Source organism: Haematobia irritans, chromosome 3 (assembly GCF_050003625.1).
Source record: "Haematobia irritans isolate KBUSLIRL chromosome 3, ASM5000362v1, whole genome shotgun sequence".
Lineage (NCBI taxonomy): Eukaryota > Metazoa > Arthropoda > Insecta > Diptera > Muscidae > Haematobia > Haematobia irritans.
The window spans coordinates 48,322,496-48,348,026 of NC_134399.1; the positions used below are offsets into that span (position 1 = coordinate 48,322,496).

At 33.5% G+C, this 25,531-nt stretch overlaps 1 protein-coding gene and 1 long non-coding RNA gene across 13 annotated transcripts in view; one reads left to right on the forward strand and one right to left on the reverse strand.

Moving 5' to 3' along the window:
• Positions 1 to 25,531, forward strand: part of dtn (transmembrane protein 132C dtn) — a 604,515-nt gene that overhangs the window by 308,065 nt on the left and 270,919 nt on the right. The window lies entirely within an intron of this gene.
• Positions 24,059 to 24,887, reverse strand: LOC142229972 (uncharacterized). Its single transcript, XR_012720545.1, has 3 exons — positions 24,779 to 24,887; positions 24,387 to 24,448; positions 24,059 to 24,290 (listed from the first exon to the last, which is right to left on the reverse strand). It is a non-coding gene; the product is annotated as an uncharacterized LOC142229972 (long non-coding RNA).

A 25,531-nucleotide genomic window follows, 5' to 3' on the forward strand; every position in this document is an offset into this window, starting at 1 on the left:
GGGGTAAGACGAAATTTGGCCAACGAATCTCAATTTGACAGTGGTATCGATAAGAACTTATTGCCAACGAATGCACAGCCACAGGCAGTCGTATTAGATTATCAGGAATTAAACAGAATAATTGAGACTAGTCTTACTCGAATTCTGAGGAATATGAACATTAATGCTTCATTACCGAATCCCAATTTTGAACAATATAATTTTCCACCACCACTTCAACTACAGAAATCAAGTAGTAATCCTAATTCTAATTTTTGTCCTAATGTCAGGAATCAAGAGCCGCGAACTCCACAGAATAATATATCTCCTAATATATATTCCAATTTGTCGAGTAGTAGTTTTCAAATTGAAAGAGTAACCTCAATTATTCAACATTGGGGATTAAAATTTGATGGGGCTCCCACATCCTTGAATGTGGAGGAATTTTTGTATCGGGTGACATTACTGACCAACGACCATTTCAATGGAGATTTCTCTCTCATTTGTAAGAATTTGAATATATTGCTCTCCGGAAAGGCTCGCGACTGGTTCTGGAGACACCGGAAGCAGGTTGGAAATGTTGGTTGGGACAGCTTCTGCGATGCGATTAGATTCCAGTATAAGGATTATAAGTCCACCTCAGATATCCGGGAGGAAATCCGTAATCGCAAACAGAGAGTGGGAGAATTATTCGACACATTTTATGAGGCCATTTCGTCCATAATGGACCGTCTCTCTACACCAATGGATGACGTGGAATTAATTGAAATAGTTACTCGAAATTTGAGGCCTGAAATACGGCAAGAATTACTCTACATCCCCATTGACTCAATTCCGCATTTACGTCGACTCGTTCAAATGCGAGAAACATTTTTGAGTGAAGAGTACGTTCGTCGGAATTATAATTATAAACGACAGATTTCTGAAATTAATTCCACTCAAGACATTCCATTTGATAGTGAGAACAATTCGCCACAGGATATTGCTGCTATTCAGTCAGCTCAAAGTCCTTTTCTGTGCTGGAATTGTGATCAACCCGGTCATACCTGGGAGGACTGTTTAGAGACTAGGATTGTATTTTGCTACGGATGTGGGCAGAAAGATACATATAAGCCCCATTGCAAAAGGTGTGCAAACCGCAAGTCAAAAAACTACAGAAATCCAATTACAATGACAGATCCGACATAGAAGTAACTTCAGACCAATTCATAAATAAATCTTTAACCAAATATGACAATTTACTCGAATTCGACAATTTACCCAAACTTGACACTTCGTTTTCATCAGAATTACCATTTTCTACGTCAATTGAGAGTTCTGATTCGATAAACGATAAATTCGACCCTATTAGGATTTTAAAAAGAGAGGATACCCAACTACTTTCTAACCCAGCTAGGATCATTTATCCAAGGAACCCATACCATAAATGGTTGGAATTATACTTATCTAGGCACAATGAGATTTTTCACGATGATGACGTTACCGAATTAGTTACAAGGCGCAGCAAACGTAACACTGTCCGTTTGAGAAAATTTTATAAAGCCAAAAAGGCTTGTTCCAAACTTTTAATATCCGCAATTGTCAACTTTCCGAATGATCAACGTTTTTACGCTAAAGTGGATTTCTTGAGTTTTACCGAGTTCGGTCTCTTAGACACAGGGGCTTCAATCTCCTGTATTGGTGGGGATCTTGCACAAGAGGACTTCAGAAGTTGTCCTACTTTCACAAAATGCAAGTCTACCGTAAAAACAGCTGACGGAAGTCCTCAATCGGTAATAGGTTGGCTATGTGTACCGGTTAATTTTAAAGGGAAAATTCATGATCTAACTTTTTTTATAATCCCGTCCATCTCGCAGCGTCTTATATTAGGCATAGATTTCATCACAATCTTCAATTTGATTCCTAACATAGTGGGGTCTATCGACGTTATAGATAAGTCGATTGTACATCTTGGGACTTCAGAATCGTTTTGTGCTAGGGGGACACCGTTAGAGCCTGTTGGCGAAGATGATACAAAGGAGTATTATTTCCCCTTAAGTGAAGATAAAAAAAGACAGTTGGACGCTGTGATATCATTATTTCCTAATTTCGAGGCACAAGGTTTAGGTAGAACCAGTTTGATACAACACGAGATCGATATCGGCGACAGTAAACTCATAAAGCAGAGGTTCTACCCAGTGTCTCCGGCCGTGGAGAAACTCATGTACGCCGAAATCGATCGAATGTTGTCTATGGGGGTAATTGAACTTTCGAATTCACCCTGGTCTTCGCCCATGCGCATGGTTGTTAAACCATATAATGTTAGATTGTGTCTCGATGCAAGAAAAGTTAATTTTGTGACTATTAAAGACGCTTACCCGTTGCCATCAATCGAGGGTATTTTGGCGCGTCTACCAAAAGCGAACTTAATTTCCAAATTGGATCTTAAGGACGCTTATTGGCAAATTGGCCTCACCGACAAATCGAAAGCTGTGACGGCATTCACAGTCCCTGGTAGACCACTCTATCAGTTTGTGGTCATGCCATTCGGACTGTGCAATGCCCCACAGACGATGTGTCGGTTGATGGACCAAATAATTCCTCCCGATTTGAAGACGAGTGTTTTTGGTTATCTCGATGACCTTATTATTGTTTCTGAGAATTTCTCTCAACATTTAGCTACGTTGGTTCGAATTTCGGAACAATTCCGGACCGCAAACTTAACTTTGAATGTATCCAAGAGTCGATTTTGTGTAACACGTACCCTGATAAAGTAGCCGCAATTCGGAATTGGCCCAGGCCGAAGAATTTGAGACAAGTGAGAGGATTTCTAGGAGTCGCCGGTTGGTACCGGAGATTCATAGAAAACTTCTCCACTGTTGTCTATCCCATAACTGAGATGCTTTCGAACAGAAAAAAATTTACTTGGACTCAGGACGCTGATCGCGCCTTTGAGGATATCAAGAATCTTCTGAGTACCACCCCTGTGCTCATTAATCCGAATTTTGAAAAAAATTCTACGTACACTGCGATGCCAGTGATTATGGCATAGGGGCGGTATTGGTACAGAAGGATGATGAGGCAACGAACGTCCTATTTCCTTTATGAGCAAGAAGCTCAATAGCGCACAAAGGAACTATAGCGTCACCGAACGCGAATGTCTTGCGGCGGTGGAGGCTATAGCTATGCTACCTTGAATTACAAGAATTCGAAGTCATCACTGATCATTCAAGCTTGGTCTGGCTCATGCGTCAGCCAAACTTGAATGGCCGGCTAGCCCGATGGGTGCTAAAACTTCAATCCTTTAAATTTACGGTAAGTCATCGTAGGGGAAAGGACAACATCGTACCCGATTCGCTGTCGCGGTGTTATGTGGAGGAGATGTCTCATTTGGGACCGGAAATAGATCTTAATTCCTCGGCCTTTACTGATCCGGATTATATGGAGCTTAAGGAGAAAATCACTCAGAATCAAAATAACTACCCCGACATTAAAATCGTTGACAGATTTGTATATATTAGAACACGACATTATGATGGAGTGGAGGAAAACGAACAGGATTGTTGCATGCTGTGGATTCCTAAAAATCTTCGGCGTGAGTTGATTTTGAGGTTTCACGAACCTCCTACAGCGGCTCACGGTGGCATGTCGAAGACAGTTTCTCTAATAAAGCGATGGTTTTTTTGGCCTGGTTTGGTTCGAGATATTCGTGATTTCATACGAAATTGCGATATCTGCAAAACTACCAAGGCTCCTAACTTTTGTATGAAACCGGAAATGGGTAACCAAATCGTATCCGTCCGTCCGTCTCAACGATTGTTTATTGACATTTTAGGACCTTATCCCAGAAGTAAGAAGGGAAATATCGGAATTTTGATTGTTTTGGATCATGCCAGTAAATTTCATTGACTACATCTTTTGCGGAAATTTACCTCGGCGCATATTAAAGAGTTTTTGCGAACCCAAATTTTCCATTGCTATGGGGTACCTGAGACTATCGTTAGCGATAATGGCTCGCAGTTTAGAGCCAATGATCTCAACGCGTATTTTACCACGCTCGGAATTAAGCATGTATACACAGAGCTGTATTCACCTCAGGCGAATGCGTCTGAACGCGTAAACAGGTCGATCATTTCGGGAATAAGAGCTTATTTGAAAGGAGATCATACGGAGTGGGATACAAATATAAGTGATATTAGTTGTGCGCTAAGGAATGCTTGCCACCAGTCGATAAATACTTCCCCATATCATGTCTTATTTGGGTTTGATATGGTGACCCACGGGTCCTCATATGATCTTTTACGCAATCTACAGTTACTGGGAGAACCTTGCAGTAAATTGTTCCGAGATGACGCCTTGCCTTGATGGACCAAATAATTCCTCCCGATTTGAAGACGAGTGTTTTTGGTTATCTCGATGACCTTATTATTGTTTCTGAGAATTTCTCTCAACATTTAGCTACGTTGGTTCGAATTTCGGAACAATTCCGGACCGCAAACTTAACTTTGAATGTATCCAAGAGTCGATTTTGTGTAACACGTACCCTGATAAAGTAGCCGCAATTCGGAATTGGCCCAGGCCGAAGAATTTGAGACAAGTGAGAGGATTTCTAGGAGTCGCCGGTTGGTACCGGAGATTCATAGAAAACTTCTCCACTGTTGTCTATCCCATAACTGAGATGCTTTCGAACAGAAAAAAATTTACTTGGACTCAGGACGCTGATCGCGCCTTTGAGGATATCAAGAATCTTCTGAGTACCACCCCTGTGCTCATTAATCCGAATTTTGAAAAAAAAAATCTACGTACACTGCGATGCCAGTGATTATGGCATAGGGGCGGTATTGGTACAGAAGGATGATGAGGCAACGAACGTCCTATTATTAACGTCCTATTAATTAAGCATGTATACACAGAGTTGTATTCACCTCAGGCGAATACGTCTGAACGCGTAAACAGGTCGATCATTTCGGGAATAAGAGCTTATTTGAAAGGAGATCATACGGAGTGGGATACAAATATAAGTGATATTAGTTGTGCGCTAAGGAATGCTTGCCACCAGTCGATAAATACTTCCCCATATCATGTCTTATTTGGGTTTGATATGGTGACCCACGGGTCCTCATATGATCTTTTACGCAATCTACAGTTACTGGGAGAACCTTGCAGTAAATTGTTCCGAGATGACGCCTTGCAATTATTGAGATACGATTTGCAGAGACATATGAAGGAGTCATACGAACAGAGTAAGAAACGATATGACCTGCGTTCGAGAACTCTAACCTTTAAAAAAGGACAAGAAGTTCTGAGAACAAACTTCGTACAGAGTATCGCAGATAAGCGATTCAATGCGAAACTTTGTCCTCTTTTTGTTAAGGCCAGAGTACGGGAAAAGGTGGGAAATGTATACTATATCCTGGAAGACTTAGAGGGTAAGCTGGTAGGTACATTTCACGCGAAGGATATTCGGTTATGAGATGTCGGTGTCGTTATCATTTATGAATCTTCATATAATTGATCGTCCTGTTCTGCCTAATATTTTACTTTAGATAAAACTTACCGTAAAATATTATTCAGTTTTGTAATGAACGATAGAAAGACTCGTTTCACAGATACAATGGATTTTGTTTTGTGTTATTCAAGCAATAATATTTCAATGTGTTTTTATATTTCTTGGCCAGATAGTAGAATATACACCTACAAATAAATGATCTTAGGCATCATCAGTTTAATGACACCGAAAGTATATATATCGTAGAAAAAAAAAACAAGATTCGACTAGTCTTTAGGTTGATTTCTAAACATATTTTTTCTGCAATGGCATCCCTATTGATAATCTTATCGTACATTTGTGCTTGAATACCTCTTTTTCGTACTATCGTACATTTTGGTGTTATTTTCTTTATCTATTGGCTAATCGAGGTGAGAGAGACTTCCTCTTTATCGAAAGAAATTTGGCGTAAGCTGTTGAGACTAAATAGTAAACCATAAAAAGAAAAAATAGAGATAGTAAAAACTTTTATTTTATTTTTGCCATCCTGAGTTATTCGCCTACTAAATTTTATTTTTCTGCGAATTTTAATGAAATAATAAAATCCTGAATAAACATTTTATGATTTGAAAATCAAAATTTCGGCAAAAACGCAACAAAATAGTAGGACTCGTAGTGTGGTACACTGGATTTTCTTGCTGTGGAAGACTCTTAAACCTTTATTTGGACTCAGTCATAAATCTTCCCTAACTACAAGTTTTATTTTTGTAAAGGGTGATTTGTTAAGAGCTTGATAACTTTAAAAAAAAAAAAACGCATAAAATTTGCAAAATCTCATCGGTTCTTTATTTGAAACGTTAGATTGGTCCATGACATTTACTTTTTGAAGATAATTTCATTTAAATGTTGACCGCGGCTGCGTCTTAGGTGGTCCATTCGGAAAGTCCAATTTTGGGCAACTTTTTCGAGCATTTCGGCCGGAATAGCCCGAATTTCTTCGGAAATGTTGTCTTCCAAAGCTGGAATAGTTGCTGGCTTATTTCTGTAGACTTTAGACTTGACGTAGCCCCACAAAAAATAGTCTAAAGGCGTCAAATCGCATGATCTTGGTGGCCAACTTACCGGTCCATTTCTTGAGATGAATTGTTCTCCGAAGTTTTCCCTCAAAATGGCCATAGAATCGCGAGCTGTGTGGCATGTAGCGCCATCTTGTTGAAACCACATGTCAACCAAGTTCAGTTCTTCCATTTTTGGCAACAAAAAGTTTGTTAGCATCGAACGATAGCGATCGCCATTCACCGTAACGTTGCGTCCAACAGCATCTTTGAAAAAATACGGTCCAATGATTCCACCAGCGTACAAACCACACCAAACAGTGCATTTTTCGGGATGCATGGGCAGTTCTTGAACGGCTTCTGGTTGCTCTTCACTCCAAATGCGGAAATTTTGCTTATTTATGTAGCCATTCAACCAGAAATGAGCCTCATCGCTGAACAAAATTTGTCGATAAAAAAGCGGATTTTCTGCCAACTTTTCTAGGGCCCATTCACTGAAAATTCGACGTTGTGGCTCGTTAGTAAGTCTATTCATGATGAAATGTCAAAGCATACTGAGCATCTTTCTCTTTGACACCATGTCTGAAATCCCACGTGATCTGTCAAATACTAATGCATGAAAATCCTAACCTCAAAAGAATCACCCTTTACAACTACGGTGAGGAGAGAAGTCTAATAATTTTACTACGGTAATTATTCGAATTTTTTTATAATATTTAGATCCCGGTCCAATACGTGATCTTATTCCAATTGTACCAATAACAACTGGTGGCGGTCAACAATTGAGACACCAACCTTCACTGATGCTCTATGGTAACAAATTCTGAAGCAGAGGCATTTAGGTTCAAGATTTGATCAAATTAAATAAGAAACTCGTATTTAACATAATTAGTAGACTTGAAGAGTTAAGAAGAAACAGAAAGACCAGCAGTTCCAACCAGTGTCAAAGAAAAAAAAAATAATTAAAAAAAAAAAGAAAAAAAAAAACCAGCCAAGAAAGTTACCCTAAACTAGTTAGCCACAGTGTATGATAGCACGCCAATAACTATTAATAACACCTTAAAAGATTTACAGCAACAACACTACATTGGACCGCTGAGGCCTCTTCGTTCTGATGCAGCAAAGTTGGTGAGTCTAATATTTATTTTGTTGTAAATTTTACTATAAAACCCAAAACCAATTCTTTGTGATCTATTGCATTCATTCATAAAAATAAATAACGAAGAGAAAAAAATGAGTGGGATTAAAGCAATGAATGCGTAAATTTTTGAGTCATTCTGATCATTTCTTTCTGTTCCTTGTCTGCTTCTCACTTCTCTCTCCTCTTCAAAGATCATCATTGCTATGAAGTGCTTGTAAAGAAATTTGTATCAATGATTTGTGTTTAAGTCATTATTTTATTCATTCATGAGTTTTACGCTATTCGTAAACTTTGACAACAACAAAGCAGTGATGATACTATGAAGAGCAGTGCTTCTTCTTTTTGCTTGGATCCCACTGATTTCGTCTCGTTCGTAATTTTTTGGCATTATTTGTTTTGCTAGGGTAATTTATATTTTTTTTCTATTTGCTTACTTTCCTCAAATATTATAGGTTTTGATTTTTCCGTACAATAAACAACTAGGTCAAGGAAAGTAATGTGTGATGCTGTTTTTTGATACAGTGGTAGCTATACAGTAAAATTTTATTTCTTCTCGTAAGTTTTTTTTTGGCACTGATGTCGATTACATTGAATTTTTCTTTAGATACGTTTATAAGTACAATGTTTTCATAATCTTTTTTTTTTTTTGTTTTGTTATTGAAAGTAATTTTGTATGAATATCATTTTTATATTATCAAAACAAAATATGAACACAGAGTTATAATAAAAATTTTAATTGGAATATGAATTGCTAAATTAAACATTTTGCTTTCCTCCATGGAATAGAAACGGCTAAATAGAAATAGATATGGGTTCCTAAAAAAAATTGTCGCCACTAGGAAAGGGCAGGTGAGGGTGATGAGGCCGTGATCTCAAAATATCTCGAGATCTATACACATATTCAATATCAATTTTTACTTGGCTATCTACAATGGGGTTATTTTGTGTTTACAAGTAGATAAGCTTCCTGGCCCGCCAGTTAGTAGTTTAATATCAAATATTTTTAGGGAGTCTATATATATATAAGTAGTGTAATAAAAAAAACCTTATGGCAAATAGAAGGAGACAAGAACCTCCCCCAATTCCCGACTGCATGCTAGTGTAAATGGCTCCCACGTCTCCTTCCTATATGACCTTGCAAAAAATTCCGTTCTTCTCATAGAGTTAGGAATGACAATGAATATTTTTCTATAACCGCACCAAAATTCAAATGGATTATATTACATTACAACTATGCCTACAATTTAATCAACATTATGGTATTATAAAATTGTCTGAAAATCGAGAATCATGAAAAAGAAATATTATTTTATATTTAAATAGATAAGAAATAATGTATATATTAGTCTGTAAGGATGTATATATCTATAGACTAGGTTAGATTAGGTTAAAGTGGCAGCCCGATTAAGATTCAGGCTCACTTAGACTATTCAGTCCATTGTGATACCACATTAACTAAAAGTACCTATTACATATGGGCATTTCTAGTTTTAACCGCTGAACCTTCTATATTATTTACTTTTGTGGAACCAACCAGATTGCTCCAAAAACATTAACAAACGACTTAAGTTAACGTTTTCCAGGTCCGCCAGTAATCTAAAGCTATATGCTCCTAAAATTCGCTTACGCCTTACACAAAAAGCAGGACACTCACACAAGAGGTGTTTAATTGATTCCTTTTCATCCACATCATGACAGCTTATACAATAGTCATTATACTTCGCACCTATAGTTTTTGCAAATTCGCCTATCAGGCAGCGACCCGTTATAGCAGATATCAGGAGTGCTATCTGACGCCTTGAGAACACTAGCATATCTAGTGTGCGGTTTAAGTTTAAATGGGGCCATATTTGCTTGGTGTCGTTACAACCCTTGCAATTCTCCCATCGAATATTGACCATCATAACAGCCTTCTCACGCAGTATGAGCTTGCAGGTAGCTAGGGTCATACCAACAAATTCCAGTTCCCCTGGAATATGTAAGGTAGTCCCTAGCCTTGCCAACTCATCCGCTTCGCAGTTCCCCGGTATGTTCCTATGGCCAGGCACCCATATTAGGTGAATATTGTACTGCTCAGACATCTCATTTGCGGCAGTCGATGGCCGTTCTCGAGTTGAGGAACACAGAGTCAAAGATTTTATTGCAGGTTGACTGTCTGAGTATATAGTAATGCCCACATTTTTTGGAACATTACTTCTCAGCCAATTCGCCATCTCTCTTATTGCTAATATTTCAGCCTGAAAAACACTACAGTGATTAGGTAATCTTTTCGCTGTTCGAAGTTCCAGATCATTAGAATATACTCCGAAACCCACTTGTCCATCCAATTTGGAGCCATCAGTGTAGAAATCTATATATTCTTTATTCCCCGGTGTCTGTGTGCACCACGCCTCACTGTTCGAGATTAGAGTCTCAAACTTTTTGTCGAAAAGTGGACTCGTCAAAGTGTAATCCACTACGTTAGGCACATCTGGCATTATTTTGAGGACCGAACTGTGACCGTAACTTTTTTCTAAAGACAATGGATGCAATATGACATTAAGGGAATTTGTTCCTGTCTTGCTGAATGCGCCTGCAATACACAAACACGCCATACGCTGAACTTTATCTAAACAAGTCGGTTTCTGAAGTGCCGGCCACCAGACTACAACACCATATAGCATTATAGGTCTAACCACTGCCTTGTATAGCCAATGCACAATTTTTGGTTTTAGTCCCCACTTTTTTCCTATTCCCTTTTTGCACGAGTACAAAGCTACAGTTGCTTTTCTCGCCCTTTCTTCAATATGAAGCTTAAAGTTCAGCTTCCTGTACAAAATAACGCCAAGGTATTTTGCACACTCACCAAAGGGAATTTCAATACCCCCTAAGGAAATGGGCATAACCGTGGGAGTTTTGCGATCTTTGCAGTACATGACCAATTCTGTCTTTGCAGGATTTACCCCAAGACCATTGTCTTTCGCCCATTTCTCAGTCATCCGGAGGGCCCACAGTGGACGAAAAGGCTCATCTAGCGGCGTTTAATTAATAGCGCTTAGGGATTTTTGTTTTTATTTTTTATAATATTTTTTTTAGTTGAAAATAGATTAGGCTACAAAGTTAAACAAAAAAAAAATTTTTTTAAATGTATTTATGTGTATATTTTTTTGTGAAAGTTGCAATTTTTTTCATTTTTTAGACATTGTTTATTTCATTCAGGAAAACATGATAAGGTTTGAATATTTAATGTTTCTCATTCTTTTCGGCTAAGAATATATTAAACTTTAATAATAAAAACATTTTTTTAACATTTATTTATTTATTTTTTATTTTGTTTTTTAATAATATTTTTGGCCTTATTCAGTCTTCATACACACAAAAAAAATTTTGATTTCAATCACGAAAATCGAGGATTCAATCATTTTTTTAATTGAAATGTCTTCAATCACGAAAATGATAGTATCAATCACCCATTATTATTGAAAACCAACACGATTTTCAATTAAAAATTTAATTGACTTTTGTCACGGAATCAATTAATTGTGTGATTGAATCAATTAAAAACGTGATTGATTTTTAACATAAAATTCAATCACAGTTTTAATTGAATCAATTAAAATTTTAATTAATTTCGCGACAAAAATCAATCAACTATTTGATTCATTCAATTAAATAATTAATTGAAATTGGCTATAAATTTCTATTAAAAAATTTATATATTGCGACCCCAAAATCGTATTTAGTTTTTTTCTTTTGAAATAAAAGAAAATATGTGTTTCTTATAAAACATATTTAATATTTTATTATTTTTTGAATTATGCAATAGACAAATAAATTTGGTTCTTGTCATTTGTGTTTTGTTCTAACATAACTTACAAATACAACTACTATCAATAACAACTATAGGGTGAAAAAATAAATTATATAAATCATTATCTTCCTTATAATAATAACCATGTTAGTATGTTGCTTCTAATATGTAGATGCGCCTAGATTTCCAATAAATCAGCAGCCTGTAAACTAAATTACTTTTTCTGATAGTAAACAGAATAATTCGAATTTAATTTTGTTCAATTAAAAGTTAATTTTGTTAAACATTACCTGCATAGAATATCAAGTTCAATTCTTAGTTCCAGATTTATGATCTCCTTTTGCAGTTGTAGTCTTTTAGCATAAAAAGGTGTATTAAGAAGCTCGGCAATTTATTTTTAGTAACAATTCCTTCCCAAAATTTCCCCATATTGAAATCGTCTATTAAGATTTGAACCAATCAAAGACAAAAATAATGGGAAAGCAATGTAAATGTAATTTGGTATTATATTGATGATACTTTGCAAATTTTGGAAATAGAAAAAAATATAAATGAAAAATACCTTTTTTTATTATTTTCGGATATTTTTCATATTTTTAAATCCAAAAGAAATATCTTTTTTACCATTACATAATTCAGCTCATTAGTTTATATACCAGATATACTGCTCTCTACTTGGGTTCAAACTGAAAAAGGCAGGTAAAACAAAAATGCAATTTAATGCCAACGCTACTTCGCAACTTCAAGGTGAATCTTCCAACAAACCCATACCGCTCTTGGTTTTAAGAAATTTAATTTTAAAAGATCAATACGGTACCCACTTTTTATTATATATTTGATAAAATGATGGGATTGATTGGTCAATTTCACGAAATAAAATTGGTCACTAAAAGAAATGAATAAAAATATATTATTTTAGTCCTTTTAAGGTAAACGGGCTTCAATGGAAAACGCTATTCACATTTCACAATTCCTTACCTTCAGTAAGCGTAGATTGTTTTCCATTTTTACAATACCACAAAACACAAACACAGGTAATTTCAAATGCGTTCTGTCATATATTTTTTTCAAACCTTTACCACGTGGCCGTTTGTTGTTGCACACTTTATTTATTTCAACCCTTTGCTATGATTTGTTGTTGCGTTCAAAATATTTATGCACACATTTTGAATGCAGCAGACAGAATGTCGCCAATCATGTTTTTCAATTTACGCGAAAAACAAAAACCCAACCGTTCGTTACGAGTTACTTCCACAGACTGATCTCTTCATCATACATTGTTGAATAAATACCCATTTTCTTGTTCTCTTTTCGCTCTTTCCATTGCTCAAAATTATTCAGTTTCAATCACAAAGGTGATTGAATCAATCACATGTGTAATTGGAAACGGAAAAAATTTCAATCACGTTTGTAATTGAAAATTATTTCCGAATTGATTAACAAATTGATTGAATCAATTAATATTTTAATTGGAAACGTAACAAATATCAATCATTTTTTTGATTGGTTTTTATTCGGATTTGATTAAATAATTAATTGAATCAATTAACATAATAATTGAATCCGTTTCCAAATTCAATTAAGTGTTTAATTAAAAAAATTTTGGTGATAATTTTTTGTGTGTACATTTCAGTTGTTTTCATAACAAAAATTTAATTATAAAGCAAAAAAAAAATAGTGATTACAATAGTAATAATAGTTTCTTATTTCGATTCTCTTGTTCTCTTTTCTTGTTCTCTTTTCACATGTGTAATTGGAAACGGAAAAAATTTCAATCACGTTTGTAATTGAAAATTTTTTCCGAATTGATTAACAAATTGATTGAATCAATTAATATTTTAATTGGAAACGTAACAAATATCAATCATTTTTTTGATTGGTTTTTATTCGGATTTGATTAAATATTTAATTGAATCAATTAACATAATAATTGAATCCGTTTCCAAATTCAATTAAGTGTTTAATTAAAAAAATTTTGGTGATAATTTTTTGTGTGTACATTTCAGTTGTTTTCATAACAAAAATTTAATTATAAAGCAAAAAAAATAGTGATTACAATAGTAATAATAGTTTCTTATTTCGATTCGGAACTACTGCATGAATCTAAGGTGCAAGGTACACAATGTTCTGACAAAAGTTGTAAAATATCATTATCGACATCTTTCTTTTTTTGGTTGCCTTGTGGTTTGCGTAAATTTGAAATCAAGGGATCTGATGAACACAAAAGCGCATGCATTAAGTCTTCCATTGTATTTAATCGGAATGTCTTTCGCGTATGGTGCTCACGGAAATTGCGGTAATCTTTGTTCCGAGCTTCTATCGCTTCTTCCGTCATTTTTCTTATTGGAAGTGGTGATACTTAAATTATATCGGCTCCATGTATTAAGATTTTATGTATGGAACACGGCATATAAAACCAAGGATACTGTGTGATAAAAAGTTCCGCGGTCTGTAAAGCATATTGCCTAACAGATTCAATATCGAAGTTCCGACGCACTTCGTTTTCCAGCTTTGTACAAACTGCTCGTTCACACAAAAAAAAAATTTTTGATTTCAATCACGAAAATCGCGGATTCAATCATTTTTTTAATTGAAATGTCTTCAATCACGAAAATGATAGTATCAATCACCCATTTTGATTGAAAACCAACAAGATTTTTAATTAAAAATTTAATTGACTTTTGTCACGGAATCAATTAATTGTGTGATTGAATCAATTAAAAACGTGATTGATTTTTAACATAAAATTCAATCACAGTTTTAATTGAATCAATTAAAATTTTAATTAATTTCGCGACAAAAATCAATCAACTATTTGATTCATTCAATTAAATAATTAATTGAAATTGGCTATAAATTTCGATCAAAAAATTTATATATTGCGACCCCAAAATCGTATTTAGTTTTTTTCTTTTGAAATAAAAGAAAATATGTGTTTCTTATAAAACATATTTAATATTTTATTATTTTTTGGATTATGCAATAGACAAATAAATTTGGTTCTTGTCATTTGTGTTTTGTTCTAACATAACTTACAAATACAACTACTATCAATAACAACTATAGGGTGAAAAACATAAATTATATAAATCATTATCTTCCTTATAATAATAACCATGTTAGCATGTTCCTTCTAATATGTAGATGCGCCTAGATTTCCAATAAATCAGCAGCCTGTAAGCTAAATTAGTTTTTCTGAAAGTAAACATAATAATTCGAATTTAATTTTGTTCCATTAAAAGTTAATTTTGTTAAACATTACCTGCATAGAATATCAAGTTCAATTCTTAGTTCCAGGTTGCAGATTTATAATCTTCTTTTGCAGTTGTAGTCTTTTAGCATAAAAAGGTGTATTAAGGAGCTCGGTAATTCAATTTTAGTAACAATTCCTTTCCAAAATTTCCACACATTAAAATCGTCTATTAAAATTTGAACCAATCAAAGACAAAAATAATGGGAAAGCAATGTAATATTTGGTATTATATTGATGATACTTTGCAAATTCTGGAAATAGAAAAAAATATAAATGGAAAATACATATTTTTATTATTATCGGATATTTTTTCATATATTTAAATCCAAAAGAAAGAACTTTTTACCATTACATAATTCAGCTCATTAGTTTATATACCAGATATACTGCTCTCTACACGGATGAAAAAGACTGTTTTTCATATGTTTGGCTATAAACATTATATGTTTGGAACACAAATTTTTAAACACAATATTTGTGAGTGCAAGCATATAATGTTCATAAACTAGCATAACATGTTTGGGACATATATGTTAATATGTTAGAACATATTATGTTTGGGACATAAAATGTTTGTAAATATAATATGCTTGGATGCAAACATATATTAATTTAGAAATAGCCTATAAACATATATGTGTTTAGTAGCTTGGAGCGTTATTTAACAGTGAGCGATATTGAATTAAGTTTGTGGTTGTTGCTTGTTATTACAAAATTAACATTTTATTTTTCCTTGGGCAATTGATCAGCTACTTCTTTGATCCTAACAAACTGTGTGGTCCGCTGTTCGAATCCCCGTCCGGCAAAAGGTAAAATTAAAATAAAAAAAAATCATACAATTGAATAATTTCTTCTACAATGTTTGTATTACAGAAAAAGGTGCTAAGAACTAAAAAATCTCGTGGAAGTGAGAAAGATGTGGGGGAATATACAATTGGGCAGAAACAAATTTTGAGCATTCAGGTCGAAAACCTATGTTGTTAGCACCTATATTACCTGTTTATTTTCATAATTCATTATGATTGTAAATATATAAATAAATAAATAAAATTTTGAGCACAATATTGTTTGGGAGAATTTTTTTAAGCATATAATATTTTTGGGTGCCAAATGCTTCCAAACGTATTATATGTTCACATAATAACATATTGTTTTTTGGAAGACAACATTATTGAATTTGGATGCAAAAATACAAAATGTTTGGAACTTAGACTACCCAAACATATATTGTTTAGACCAATATGCTTTCAAACATATTATATATTGGAAGAGATCAAACATATAAATGTTTGGGCAATACCCAAAAATATAAATGCTTGAAGCAAAATATGTTTGGGAGTATATGTTACAGAAGCGATTTTTTGTGAGCGTGTACTTGGGTTCAAACTGAAAAAGGCAGGTAAAACAAAAATGCAATTTAATGCCAACGCTACTTCGCAACTTCAAGGTGAATCTTCCAACAAACCCATACCGCTCTTGGTTTTAAGAAAACTAGGAGTGAAAAAAGTTTATAATTTTAAAAATCAATACGGTACCCACTTTTTTATTGCAAGCATATTATTATATATTTGATAAAATGATAAAGTTGATGGGATTGATTGGTCAATTTCACGAAATAAAATTGGTCACTAAAAGAAATGAATAAAAAATATATTATTTTAGTCCGTTTAATGTAAACAGGCTTCAATGGAAAACGGTATTCACATTTCTTACCTTCAATAAACGTAGATTGTTTTCCGTTTTTACAATACCACAAAACACAAACACAGGTAATTTCAAATGTGTTCTGTCATATATTTTTTCAAACCTTTACCACGTGTCCATTTATTGTTGCACACTTTATTTATTTCAACCCTTTGCTATGATTTGTTGTTGCGTTCAAAATATTTATGCACACATTTTGAATGCAGCAGACAGAATGTCGCCAATCCTGTTTTTCAATTTACGCGAAAAACAAAAACCCAACCGTTCGTTACGAGTTACTTCCACAGACTGATCTCTCCATCATACATTGTTGAATAAATACCCATTCTCTTGTTCTCTTTTCGCTCTTTCCATTGCTCAAAATTATTCAGTTTCAATCACAAAGGTGATTGGATCAATCACATGTGTAATTGGAAACGGAAAAATTTCAATCACGTTTGTAATTGAAAATTATTTCCGAATTGATTAACAAATTGATTGAATCAATTAATATTTTAATTGGAAACGTAACAAATATCAATCATTTTTATACCCTAATCCACATAGTGGTCAGGGTATAATAAATTTGATCGGCCAAAAAATGTGCCTACCAGAAATATTGATTTTAGACCCCATAAAATATATACCGATCGACTCAGAGTCACCTCCTGAGTCGATCTTTCGCTTGGTGTCCGTCCGTCCGTCTGTCCATGTATTTGTTGTTCACAGGATTCCGGTCGCAATTATTAACCGATTTTGATGAAATTTGGTACAGGGAGTTTTTTGGGAGCAAGGACGAACGCTATTGGATTTGGAAGAAATCGGATCAAAATTAGATATAGCTCCCATATAAAGGGTGATTTGTTAAGAGCTTGATAACTTTTTTTTAAAAAAAAACGCATAAAATTTGCAAAATCTCATCGGTTCTATATTTGAAACGTTAGATTGGTCCATGACATTTACTTTTTGAAGATAATTTCATTTAAATGTTGACCGCGGCTGCGTCTTAGGTGGTCCATTCGGAAAGTCCAATTTTGGGCAACTTTTTCGAGCATTTCGGCCGGAATAGCCCGAATTTCTTCGGAAATGTTGTCTTCCAAAGCTGGAATAGTTGCTGGCTTATTTCTGTAGACTTTAGACTTGACGTAGCCCCACAAAAAATAGTCTAAAGGCGTCAAATCGCATGATCTTGGTGGCCAACTTACCGGTCCATTTCTTGAGATGAATTGTTCTCCGAAGTTTTCCCTCAAAATGGCCATAGAATCGCGAGCTGTGTGGCATGTAGCGCCATCTTGTTGAAACCACATGTCAACCAAGTTCAGTTCTTCCATTTTTGGCAACAAAAAGTTTGTTAGCATCGAACGATAGCGATCGCCATTCACCGTAACGTTGCGTCCAACAGCATCTTTGAAAAAATACGGTCCAATGATTCCACCAGCGTACAAACCACACCAAACAGTGCATTTTTCGGGATGCATGGGCAGTTCTTGAACGGCTTCTGGTTGCTCTTCACTCCAAATGCGGCAATTTTGCTTATTTACGTAGCCATTCAACCAGAAATGAGCCTCATCGCTGAACAAAATTTGTCGATAAAAAAGCGGATTTTCTGCCAACTTTTCTAGGGCCCATTCACTGAAAATTCGACGTTGTGGCAGATCGTAAGTCTATTCATGATGAAATGTCAAAGCATACTGAGCATCTTTCTCTTTGACACCATGTCTGAAATCCCACGTGATCTGTCAAATACTAATGCATGAAAATCCTAACCTCAAAAGAATCACCCTTTATATGTATCGCCCTATTTCGACAAATGGGGTCACGTTGCGTTTGTTTTCGAATGGATCGTCACCAAATTTGGCAAAAAGTAATCTTTTTCATCGCTCTTCAAGTCTGCAAAATTTCATCTAAATCGGTTTAGATTTAGATATAGCTCCCATATATATGTATCGCCCGATTTTCCCAAATTTGGCCATAAAAACCTTATTTATCAACCGATAGTGCTCAATGTTGGCTAAATATAATCTTCTATACCTCTAACTGTATGTGCGCAATTTCATCGAAATCGGTTCAAATTTAGATATAGCTCCCATATATATGTATCGCCCGATTATGCCAAATTTGGCCGTAAAACACTTATTTATCAACCGATCGTAACCAAGGTTTGCTAACTGTAATCTTCTATAGCACCAACTGTATGTGCAAAATTTCATCGAAATCGGTTCAAATTTAGATATAGCTCCCATATATATGCATCGCCCGATTTTGAAAAATTTGCCCCTAATAACCTTATTTTTGACCATAGGGGCCTCATTTATTAACTGATCGTACTAAAATTTTACACAAAGTGACCCTCTGTGGTATCAATCATACCTGCAAAATAGTATACAAATTGGTTCAGATTTAGATATAGGTCCCATAATATGCATCGCTCGATTTTGTCATATTTGGCCATAATACTCTTATTTCTTAACCTATGCTATTCAAATTTCAAATTTTGATGTACTAGCTGATCGTATTTAGACTTACATGTATGTAGCTCTTACATAAATCTATTGCCCTATTTGCAGAAATTTGGATTTATTACCCACAACTAATTGACCGATTTCCTCTTTTTTAATAATGGACTCAATATTAGTGGCATACTAACTCTTTTGGTGCAAAATAAACTATAGCTCCTAATATTAGACATTTTTGCTCAGATTGTGACACCCATAAACATGTACCCCCCTTTATGTTCTCCAAAACCTATACCAATGATACCCCACAAATGCTTATATTTACTAATTCAGTAGGGGTGGTTTAGGGTATGATATAGTCGGCCCCGCCCGACTTTCTACTTTACTCACTTGTTTTAATTGGTTTTATTCGGATTTGATTAAATAATTAATTGAATCAATTAACATATTAATTGAATCCGTTTCCAAATTCAATTAAGTGTTTAATTGAAAAAATTTTGGTGATAATTTTTTGTGTGTTGTAACTACTACGAGCTCACTGTGAAATGTTTCCTTAACAATTTGGGAAACTTTACTTAGTTTCGTTTTGTTGGAACATTCGTCAAACTTCTTATCGGGTCTTCCACGATTAGTCAGTGGATTAACTAATAAAAGTTGTCCGTCTAACCACTCCTTCTTGTTTTCTTCAAATTTGTGGCTGCTTCTATGGTCGAATTTCCATTTCTAAGCCAATTTTGCTACAAAATTTCTAATTTTTTGTTTATTAGAAGAACTTCCTTATCATCGTACATGTTGATATTCATAATATTATTAAATATATGAGTTTCAATGACAGAAAATTTTTTAGTAGGCACAGGCTCGTTGCGCCATAGTAAATAAACTTCTCGTCTGAGCACCGACATCGTTCCTAAAAAATGCAATATCATGTAAAGTTGCAGGTGGCTGCAGATCATTTGGATATTTTACAATCACAAGACGACATAGTAATTAAAAAAAAAAAACATATTCTAGCGCGAATACACACGAATATCAGAAGTTCCGGTCTACGGAAGTCTTACTTTGGATTTTTTCAAGCAGATGAGTGGTATAGTACACTTGAACTATATTTTTTTCTACAACACTTAAGTACAGGTCACAAACAAATTTTTTTAGTTAATACATATCTCTAACAATAAATAAATCAGCTTTTCTTCTACTTAATTGAGACAAATGCAACTTTAGAGAAACTTTGGCAATGCAAAGAAAACACGTGTTGAACCTTAGTGATACATTGGCTGAAACATATGTTGAGTTTGACAGCTCACAGCTGTTCAACTGGATCATATCGATCAGAATAGAATCGATATATTAGTTCAGTGGGATAGTAGTAATCGATAAAGACACAATTTAGGCGCAATTAAACACTTTGAAAATTGAATTAAACGACGCTAGATCGTCCATTTCGTCCACAGTGGGGCCCTCTGAATAGTATCTCTGATTGTGGACGGAAATTTTCCCCTGACTGCCAGAGCCACATCATCTGCGTATGCCACCACTTTTATCCTTTCTTTTTCTAGAGTAACCAGAAGGTTATTTATAGCAACATTCCAAAGAAGAGGTGTTAGAACTACTCCTTGGGGAGTGCCTCTGTTCACATACCTTTGTATGTTTGCTTGTCCTAGTGTGGCTGAAATACGTCTCTTCATTAGCAGTTCGTCTAACAGCCTGAGTATACATGGATCAACATTCAGAGTTGTCAGTCCATTTAATATCGAGCTCGGATGGACATTATTGAACGCCCCTTCGATGTCTAGAAACGCCACGACAGATAGTGAGCTTTCAATAAAGCTGACTAGTTCATGTAGTGCGGTCTCAGTAGACCTGCCCTTCGAGTATGCATGCTGTCGCTTCGAGAACAAACTTGAATCGATGCTAGTTCTAAGATAAATATCTATCATCCTCTCCAGAGTCTTAAGTAGGAATGGGGACAAGCTGATTGGTCGGAAATCCTTCGCCCTATATAGACTTAAAAAAGAAGACTCTCGCAAAGCTTTCCAATTCATCACAGTCCGCTCTTCTGAATATCAGCGCGCTTAGTTAACCGAGAAGTACTCTTCGATTCACGATACTTTGATCCAAATTTTACCACATCTGCAGCTCTAATGAATAAATGAAAACCCGTCATTGGCATATCTTTCACAACATAAATCACCAAAATATAAACAATTGTATGCAATATCGAATATTCGAGTATATCACTCTTCTGAAAAACCTTTATTTTAGTAAGTAAATACTGACAGACTTCAGCCTAAGAACCAAACTTATATATACAAAAAACAACAAACTTAGAATTCACAATACAGTCGGAAAATTCACTAATTTATTTCGAAGTGCCTTAAAATTTCAAAAAGTTTGACCACAATTCTCTCTCAGTGTACCGACTTTCCTCAGTGTACTAAAAAATAACTAGGATCCCTTTTCAGTGTAACCCACAAATTATCCAATTGAATCCTCAAAAAAAAACTTTATTTGGATATTTAACAAACACGATGAGTATTCTTTTCATACTGATTAATTTACAAAAATGTTCTTCCTTATATACACTTACAAACTAAACTACCTGTTTAGTTTGTAAGTGTACCTGTAGCACCTGTAGGGTGCACGGTGACCAAAACGATAATTTTTAACAATGCGCGTAATGCCAATTTCCAAAATTCTATAATTTTCTTCGAAATCTTTACGACTCGCGGCCCCGTGAGGATTAACAAACAAAAGAAAATAAACAAATAAAATATGGAAAAAGTGTCACAGATTTTTTTAATTAAACACTTAAGTTTGGAAACGGATTCAATTAAGATGTTAACTGATTCAATTAATTATTTCATCAAATCCGAATAAAAACCAATAAAAAAATTATTGATATTTGTTACGTTTACATAAATATAAAATATTAATTGATTCAATTAATTTGTTAATCAATTCTGATATAATTTTCAATTACAAACGTGATTGAAAAATTTTCCGTTCCCAATTAAAAATGTAATTGATTCAATCACCTTTGTGATTGAAATTGAATTTTGAGCGATGGAGAGAAAGAGCGAAAAGAGAACAAGAGAATATGTATTTATTCAACAGCACGTAATGGAGCGATCAGTCTGTTGAAGTAACTCGTAACGAACGGTTAGGGTTTTGTTTTTCGCGTAAATTGAAAAACATGATTGGCGACATTCCGTCTGATGCGTTCGAAATGTGCACACAAAAAATTTTTTTCTGATTCAATCACCAAATTAATTGATCCAATTAATTTTTTAATTGAAATGTCTTCAATCACGAAAATGATAGTATCAATCACAGTGTTAATTGGGCATAGAAAAATTCTTGATTAAAAAATTAATTGATTTTTTCAGCAAATTTCAATTAATTTTTTAATTGATTCAATTAAAAATTTAATTGATGTTGATTGCAAAACTCAATAATTTATCAATTAAAAAAGGTAACTATTTTTAATTACTTTCTGAATTGGCTTAGAGTTTTTATTTGGATTAACAAATGATTGTTTGAAATACATTTTTAATTAGAAATTTAAAAAAAAAATCAGCACTTTTTTAAACTGAATTAGTCTTCCGAATTTGATTAAATAGTTAATTGTATCAATTATTTTTTTAATTACAAATTTTAAAATTTTGCATCATTGACTTAATTAACTTAATGTTTCTATCATGATTAAAAAGTTAATTGTATCAATTAATTTATTAATTGAAAAAATTTTCAACTTCAATTAACTTTTTAATTGGAAATATTTTGGTGATATTTTTTTCTGTGTGTGCATAAATATTGTGAACACAATAACAAGTCATATAAAAGGATTAAAATAAATAAAGTGTGCAACAACAAATTGCCATGTGGCAAAGGACCGAAAAAGTATATGACAGATTGCATTTGGAATTACCTGCGTTTGTGTTTCCCGGTATTGTAAAAATGGAACACCATCTACATTTATTGAAGGTAATCTATTGTGAAATGTGAATACAGTTTTTATGATAATATGAAATTAATTTATTTTAGTGAGCATTTTTATTTAGTCAAATTTGCCAATCAATTAACTCCCATCATTTTAATCAAAAATCATTTAGTTTACAGAATATTTTTGCAATAAAAAAGGTGAGTATCGTATTGATGTTTTAAAATTGTAAAATGTTTTCACGCCTAGCTATTTAATAATATAACGAAGTTATATTTTTGTTTTACCTGTCTTTTTCAGTTTGAACCCAAACAAGTCTATGTAGACCAAAATTTGTGTTACCATCTCAACTCCTTCAAATTTGTTGGGAGTTATTATGAATGTTTATATTCATAAACAAATATTTATATTTTAGCCGACTTGGAGACAATTGTTTGTACTTCTACAAAATCTCTAGAATTAAAATCGGGATGAAACACAATGTTAGTAAAAAATATGGGAAATATAAAGCTAGAGCAATTTTAATGCAATTGTACAAAAGAGCATTTATAATTTATTGGACGATACATATGTATTCGAGATATATGACAATTTGAGTAATTTTTACACACACAAATTTTTTTTTTTGATTTCAATCACTAAAATCGCGGATTCAATAATTTTTTAATTGAAGTGTCTTCAATCACGAAAATGATAGTATCAATCACCCATTTTGATTGAAAACCAACACGATTTTCAATTAAAAATTTAATTGACTTTTGTCACGGAATCAATTAATTGTGTGATTGAATCAATTAAAAACGTGATTGATTTTTAACATAAAATTCAATCACAGTTTTAATTGAATCAATCAAAATTTTAATTAATTTCGTGACAAAAATCAATTAAATAATTAATTGAAATTGGCTATAAATTTCAATCAAAAACTTATATATTGCGACCCCAAAATCGTATTTAATTTTATTTGAAATAAAAGAAAATATGTGTTTCTTATAAAACATATTTAAATTTTATTATTTTTTGAATTATGCAATAGACAAATAAATTTGGTTCTTGTCATTTGTGGTTTGTTCTAACATAACTTACAAATACAATTACATAAATTATATAAATCATTATTTTCCTTATAATAATAACCATGTTAGCATGGTCCTTCTAATATGTAGATGCGCCTAGATTTCCAATAAATCAGCAGCCTGTAAGCTAAATTAGTTTTTCTGAAAGTAAACAGAGTAATTCGAATTTAATTTTGTTAAATTAAAAGTTAATTTTGTTAAACATTACCTACATAGAATATCAAGTTCAATTCTTAGTTCCAGGTTGCAGATTTATAATCTTCTTTTGCAGTTGTAGTCTTTTAGCATAAAAAGGTGTATTAAGGAACTCGGTAATTTAATTTTAGTAACAATTCCTTTCCAAAATTTCCGCACATTGAAATCGTCTATTAAAATTTGAACCAATCATAGACAAAAATAATGGGAAAGCAATGTAATATTTGGTATTATATTGATGATACTTTGCAAATTCTAAAAATAGAAAAAATATATAAATGGGAAATACATATTTTTATTATTTTCGGATATTTTTCATTTTTTTAAATCCAAAAGAAAGAACTTTTTTACCATTACATAATTCAGCTCATTAGTTTATATATCAGATATACTGCTCTCTACTTGGGTTCAAACTTAAAAAGGCAGGTAAAACAAAAATACAATTTAATGCCAACGCCACTTCGCAACTTCAAGGTGAATCTTCCAACAAACCCATACCGCTCTTGGTTTTAAGAAAACTAGGAGTGAAAAAAAAATTATAATTTTAAAAGATCAATACGGTACCCACTTTTTTTGTTGCAAACATATTCTGACATATTTGATAAAATGATGGAGTTGATGGGATTGATTGGTCAATTTCACGAAATAAAATTGGTTACGAAAAGAAATTAATAAAAAATATATTATTTTAGTCCGTTTAATGTAAACAGGCTTCAATGGAAAACGGTATTCACATTTCTTACCTTCAATAAACGTAGATTGTTTTCCATTTTTACAATACCACAAAACACAAAGACAGGTAATTTCAAATGCGTTCTCTCATATATTTTTTCAAACCTTTACCACGTGGCCATTTGTTGTTGCACTCTTTATTTATTTCAACCCTTTGCTATAATTTGTTGTTGCGTTCAAAATATTTATGTACACATTTTTAATGCAGCAGACAGAATATCGCCAATCATATTTTTCAATTTACGAAAAACAAATTTACGAAAAACAAAAACCCAACCGTTCGTTACAAGTTACTTCTACAGACTGATCTCTCCATCATACAATGTTGAATAAAAACCCATTCTCTTGTTCTCTTTTCGCCCTTTCCATTGCTCAAAATTATTCAATTTCAATCACAAAAGTCATTGGATCAATCACATATGTAATTGGAAACGGAAAAAATTTCAATCACGTTTGTAATTGAAAATTATTTCCGAATTGATTAACAAATTGATTGAATCAATTAATATTTTAATTGGAAACGTAACAAATATCAATCATTTTTTTAATTGGGTTTTTTCGGATTTGATTAAATAATTAATTGAATCAATTAACATATTAATTGAATCCGTTTCCAAATTCAATTAAGTGTTTAATTGAAAAAATGTTGGTGATAATTTTTTGTGTGCAATTTTTGCTACTTAGAAGTCGGGCGATATTTCCATAAGTCGGAGCCTTATTTAAAACTCGACTGTTCTGTGAAAAGTCGGGCATTACAGTATGTA